The sequence below is a fragment of the Rhinichthys klamathensis genome, unplaced genomic scaffold (genome assembly GCF_029890125.1).
Source record: "Rhinichthys klamathensis goyatoka isolate OS25496 unplaced genomic scaffold, OSU_Roscu_1.1 h1tg000009l_1, whole genome shotgun sequence".
In the NCBI taxonomy this organism is placed as follows: Eukaryota; Metazoa; Chordata; class Actinopteri; order Cypriniformes; family Leuciscidae; genus Rhinichthys; species Rhinichthys klamathensis.
In genome coordinates this window covers 81,747-88,557 of record NW_026606562.1, presented here as the reverse complement: position 1 = coordinate 88,557, position 6,811 = coordinate 81,747, and the positions used below count along the sequence as shown (strand labels likewise).

At 37.9% G+C, this 6,811-nt stretch overlaps 1 long non-coding RNA gene across 1 annotated transcript; it reads left to right on the top strand.

Annotated features, from left to right (window-relative positions):
- The first annotated feature begins 1,136 nt into the window (after positions 1-1,136).
- LOC130094653 (uncharacterized) lies at positions 1,137-2,974 on the top strand. Its single transcript, XR_008807992.1, has 5 exons — positions 1,137-1,329; positions 1,438-1,511; positions 1,614-1,667; positions 2,328-2,385; positions 2,485-2,974. It is a non-coding gene; the product is annotated as an uncharacterized LOC130094653 (long non-coding RNA).
- The last annotated feature ends 3,837 nt before the right edge of the window (positions 2,975-6,811 follow it).

Here is a 6,811-nt window from a genome sequence, read left to right as displayed (position 1 = left end):
ACAAGCTCGATTTTTTTATTTTTATTTTACCTTTTACAGGTAAGGGATTAATTTGCAATTGCGAGTTTTGCAATCTGTACAAATGTTTAAGAAAGTATTAAAGCACAAACAGAGAAGTACCTCCACCGGCCGAGAGGGGCAGTACCTAAAAAACGGAAGCAGATTTACCAACACAACAGTGGCCACTCGTCACACGATTTCAGTATTTGGAGAGGATATCCTATCTAGTCATTGACTACGATCTTTAAAGTAAGTACATTTTTCCTTTTTGTGTAACGCAATATTATGTTCATTTTTTACATTTTTAGTTCAGCTTTTTCAAATATGTTCTTGCCTTACTAGTCAAGCTAGTAAGTTAGCCTTGTTTACAAAGTTTTCGTCATGTTTCTGACATAGCTAACGTTACTTAGTTTCTTCCTGGCGTTAGTTTTTTCTTTTCTTCTTTTAACTATATTTACGTATGTTTATGCAAGTGTGAGTACTACAGTATGTGGTTTAAGATAGTATTGGTCAGTCGAATAATTAACTAACTTACGTAACCAAATCCTGAAGGACAATTCTCCCGCCCACGTGGGAATGGTAACGTTAGCAAAATCTTTACAACAAGAAAGACTGATCAGTATAACTTGTGTTGTTTTCTAACTAAACATAATGATGTTTTGTTTGATTCGACAACCATGCTGCTAGTCTAGATTAACTTACAGTGTTAGCTAACACATGCTGCTTCGCCTTTTTTACTCACTGAATTCAAGCATGTTCGACATGTTGAAATGTATCTAGCTACAGTAGATCGCCAAAGCTTTACATCTAGAAAGAAAGCTTTACATCTAGAAAGTTTAACTTTTGGTGTTTTCTTACAAAAATAACGATGTATGTGTGTGTGTATATATATATATATATATATATATATATATATATATATATATATATATATGTATATATATGTATATATGTGTGTATATGTATATATGTGTGTATATGTATATGATTGTGTTTGTCTGAACATGGTTTTCTGTTGATCCACTTGTGAAAATGACTCGTTTTTTGAAGGGGTGAGCATTTTAATGTTATTGATTTTGGCTGGAAATTAATCAAAAAGTATACTTTATGCAAAATGTTCTTCTATTTTAGATGGTTCACATTGTTCAGTTTATCAACGAGGAGGATCTGCCATTTGCAGTGGTTCCGCAAGAGTGGCTCAGCGAGAGCATGTGCCATTGGCCCCCATTTAACCTCACCAAAAAGACGAAGGCAACAATTTAGCCATCCTCTGCACACCTCCACACAGCACCTGGGAGAAACATCATTTTAAGTTCATGAAGGGAGCAGGTAAATGGGTCTGACTTGTGTATTTGATTTTCCTGTATTTCATCTGTGTAATTTATTTTCTGTTTATTGTGGATAACTGACTCTTTCATTCATTATTCCCTACTCTAGAATCTTGGAAGTCTCAAGAAAAAAAACTCTAGAAAGATGCATCGATTCCAGAAAACCAGGAAAATGCTGAACTGGTATGTAAAATCTATTGCTGTTATGCTGGATTTGTGATCCTGCCACTAAACTATACCATTTGTTAGATTTTCAAATTTCTGTTTCCTCTTTCTCGCAACCAGGTTTCTCCCCAGTAATCCAGACTCCACTTCACAGAGCCAAGAGTTTGAGTACAAGTAAGTGATGTTATTTGTGAAGTTTTTTGTCTTGGAAACTATTGCTTCTATTTGAAGTCGGCATGAACCGGAAGTTACAAACGACTTTTCTCCAGTGTTGTGACGTATTTAAAAATGAAACGGTATATTGAACGGAGGGCAGGGTTTTACTCTAGCGCTCCTCTTCTCCATCTCTGCTCATAGCACGGTTTGAGGGGAGTTGCCACGCCCTCGCGCCATAGCACATGACCGGAAGAGAAGAGAAGTCGTTTCGAGGGGGAGGGAAGGGTAACGTATTTGATTAAAGATTATAAGGCTACATGAATTTTAAAAGAATAATGAAGTGCACAGATAAATCATTTATAATAAACACTACAATATTACATATAAAAATACGAATTGTAAAATCTTACTTCAAGAGCAGGTGAAGCAAGTTCAACAAACAATGTTGAAGACGTTTGCTTGCACTGAGCAATTAGGTACAACTTGCAAACAGCACCTGTGGCTGTCGGTTTAATTCCCACTGGGGCTACCTGTACATGTAGTAGACCTAGATATAAAGTAAAATTTAAGATTGTATACTGCATATATTACAGTCTGAATCCTTAGCCTTTCACATTTTTATTTATTTATGAGAAGCTTCAGAGAAATGTAATTTGTAACACTTTTTTGGATTTTCAGCTTGGTGTAGGGGATAAAGCATGTTTTAGAGACATGTTCCTGAAGACCATTGTTCAAAGTAAGTTGGATATTTTTTTTTTATTTAAGTAGATGTGTATGTGTCCTATTGTCCTCATGCAATTCAAATTAAATGACAGATCTGTATTTTCTATATTAGCCATCCGGAAGGACCCGGCAACCCAGGATGCACTGATGAGGCGGTCCAGGTTAACGTTACGCGTTACCTGAAAGGAGCATCTGACCGTGAAGGCAGAAAAAGGCGCCGCACAGCTGAGAGGGACCCACAGCCGACCACTTAAAACTAGACTGACTATTGACACCCCAGAATCACTGACAACTGGAATCCTTTCTTTATCTTGCAGTCAGTAGAATCAAGACCCCTAAAGAAGTCAGAAGTGTCAGACTACACTCACTCACTGTGGAAATTACTTTCTTTTTTTCTTTTTCAAATAAAGCTTGTAAATCCTTGTGCCACAGGTCAGCATTGCCGTTATAATGGCCTATTCTACTCCAGAGCTTTACTATAAATTACTACCACTTATCATATTGTTAGAAATGGCTTGTAAATGTAGTTATACTTTTATTTATTTGGTATCTTGCACATTATTTGGTATCAAATATCCTCTTTACTTGTCATAATGTTTACTGGTAATTTGTTACCCTAGAGCTGTCCTTTTTATATGAAAACTTATTGTAAGTGTTGTAATTGCAGCCTTTTGAATCCAAAATTGAATTGGAAACCTGCATGTTAGTATATTGATTTATTTTTCTGTTATGTTTCAGTGATCTGAAACATCTTGTTTAAATGACAGTTACTGTACTTTGAAACGTGGAATAAAAATGCCAATTGTAAATTTGTCTGGTTTGAGCAATCATTATTCTTGATAAACTGCATGCTATAAATAAAATATATATATATATATATATATCTAGCCAGAATAAGCGGCGGCAGAGCGCTCGAAAATAGCGTTTGCCTCCGGCGGGCCGCGGAAGGACGGCCTTCAATATAAAGCGCGGCGGAACGGCGGTTGGCCCGCGGGCCGGCCGCTTAACGAAGGCGGTAGGAAGGCGGCTGCCGCTTTTAAAAAGCGGCTGCCGCCGGCGGTGCGCCGTCCAACGTGTTTGCGATGTCGCCATTCTGACGCTTCTACTGCCGCCGGAGAACCGACGGTGGTCCGCCGACTCATTGCTATCTGGGTTAGTGCTCACATAAAAAAAGTTCCATTCATTTAAATGGCATGACACTTGATGACTAAGCTCACATTTAACGTTAATATATCGAAAAACAATAAATAAATAAATTGAAATGATGTCTGATTGTAGGCTATGAGTGAAATCTAGTGGCTTTTGTTAAAAAAAAAATCATGTTATTAAGTGTTAGTCCAGGAGATTGCAGTAATCTTCCACTAGATTATGGCTCCTTTTTTCATGTTACCATGAATGAAACTAAGAATTGTACATCTTTACAGTGAATTTGATCTCACGTTGCTATGTCTAATAATGAAATTACAAAAATAGTTAGACTAAAAACATGAATGAAGTGATTGATATTACATGTTGTTAAAAAAAAATCATGTTACAAAATAATATTTAACTGTCTGGGGTCCCCTTATGAAAAGAAAATATTCCCTATATATGAATTATCAATATATGAAATGGTTTAACAGTACGGTATATTTGAAAACATACAGAATAATATATGGTGTTAATATATTACAATATATTGAATGAAACATGTCAAGTCACTTTTTACAAAGAAACAAGTCATTTTCATATATTTAAAAATGTGAGAATATATTTACTAATATATAATGTAATTTTATATTCAATACACTAAATAATATATACAGGGATTAAAGTTATCCGTCGCTACGACGGACTTCCGTTAATATCAGGTTCCCCCTGTTTCTTAAATTACCCTTTTCATTATTTTAAGGCCGTAAATATGCTTTTTTCTCAAATAGTGTAATAAATGTCTTAATTTTAGTTCGAATGGGTCGGAAGTACGAGGTGTTCACCCGCTTAGGGAGATGTGATCAAAGCCTGGACTGGAGCAAAAGCCCGTTCCTCTCTGCACAGAAGCGTTCTATTTTCACTCCGCTCCTGATCCACTCCGGGTTTTCCAGTCCCACTCACGGGAAAAACTGCTCCGTGTTCAAACAACTTTAAAAATTATTCCAATATGTTTATTTTTTTATATCACAAACGTCTGAATTTATAAGACTATATGTAACGGTTTGGAAAGTATTTTATACGTTTAATAAATGTCCCAGCTGCCCTTGCTTGCACAAGTAAACAGGCCTGGCAAAGCGCACCCAGGTAAAAGGGAAAGAAAGTTACAGAAAACAACTTCTACAAACAATTTTAATTTGCCAACAGTTAATAATAATAAAAAAAAGTGCATGACGTGCAAATCGGATAACAATCAAGTGCAATTTAAACATGTTTTGTGGAGGGCATCAGTCCCGAACCGGCATCAACACTCCATTTCAACATCTGCTTCCTTCTTCACACGCGTCTGGCGTGATTTAACTTCTCCCATGAAAACCCGCAAAACACGAAAAGCTGTGAAGTGATCAATAGGGTTGTTTCTTCTTTGGGTTGAAACATAAAAAGGTAAGCAACCGCTTTTAATCTCCGCATTTGTCCTCCGACTGTAACTGCTAGCGCTTTCACCCTGTCTATGGCTTTCACCGGAAAAGAGTTTACCCTACTTCCGGTCTCGGCGGCCATTTTTGTGAAATAGGCCTATTGTTAGGGGAGCGGACAGCCTCAGTGGCTCCAGTGCGTCATCAAGTAGGGGCGTGTCCAGGAGCTCAAGGGCTCCAGTGCGTCATCGAGCCCCGTTTTAGCCCCGCCCAAAAAATCCGTAAAATATCAATGGTGAAAAACTGTTTAACCGTCTAACTCCACAATTCAGTACTTCACAGTTCACAGTCTTTGTAATATGTTTTAGCAATACATTTCTAACATTTATAATGTGTTTAGCATTTTTTTTTAAATTGCCTTTACAGGGACTTTAATAATACTTCAGCTGAAGTAACTTTTTTTGGATGTAAAAAAATGTAGCTATATACACTCACCTAAAGGATTATTAGGAACACCTGTTCAATTTCTCATTAATGCAATTATCTAATCAATCAATCAATCACATGGCAGTTGCTTCAATGCATTTAGGGGTGTGGTCCTGGTCAAGACAATCTCCTAAACTCCAAACTGAATGTCAGAATGGGAAAGAAAGGTGATTTAAGCCATTTTGAGCGTGGCATGGTTGTTGGTCTGAGTATTTCACAATCTGCTCAGTTACTGGGATTTTCACGCACAACCATTTCTAGGGTTTACAAAGAATGGTGTGTAAAGGGAAAAACATCCAGTATGCGGCAGTCCTGTGGGCGAAAATGCCTTGTTGATGCTAGAGGTCAGAGGAGAATGGGCCGACTGATTCAAGCTGATAGAAGAGCAACTTTGACTGAAATAACCACTCGTTACAACCGAGGTATGCAGCAAAGCATTTGTGAAGCCACAACACGCACAACCTTGAGGCGGATGGGCTACAACAGCAGAAGACTCCACCGGGTACCACTCATCTCCACTACAAATAGGAAAAAGAGGCTACAATTTGCAAGAGCTCACCAAAATTGGACAGTTGAAGACTGGAAAAATGTTGCCTGATCTGATGAATCTCGATTTCTGTTGAGACATTCAGATGGTAGAGTCAGAATTTGGCGTAAACAGAATGAGAACATGGATCCATCATGCCTTGTTACCACTGTGCAGGCTGGTGGTGGTGGTGTAATGGTGTGGGGGATGTTTTCTTGGCACACTTTAGGCCCCTTAGTGCCAATTGGGCATCATTTAAATGCCACGGCCTACCTGAGCATTGTTTCTGACCATGTCCATCCCTTTATGGCCACCTTGTACCCATCCTCTGATGGCTACCTCCAGCAGGATAATGCACCATGTCACAAAGCTCGAATCATTTCAAATTGGTTTCTTGAACATGACAATGAGTTCACTGTACTAAAATAGCCCCCACAGTCACCAGATCTCAACCCAATAGAGCATCTTTGGGATATGGTGGAACGGGAGCTTCGTGCCCTGGATGTGCATCCCACAAATCTCCATCAACTGCAAGATGCTATCCTATCAATATGGGCCAACATTTCTAAAGAATACTTTCAGCACCTTGTTGAATCAATGCCACGTAGAATTAAGGCAGTTCTGAAGGCGAAATGGGGTCAAACACAGTATTAGTATGGTGTTCCTAGTAATCCTTTAGGTGAGTGTATATGTTATTAATGCAATTTGCAGTTATCTACACTTTAAAAAAGCAATGTAATTATGTAATGCATGTTACTTGTAATGCGTTACTTTACTCGTTACATCAGAAAGTAATCTGATTACATTATGCACGTTACTTGTAATGCTTTATTCGTTACATTAGAAAAATGATGTGATTATGTTACTTGTAATGCTTTGTTTGT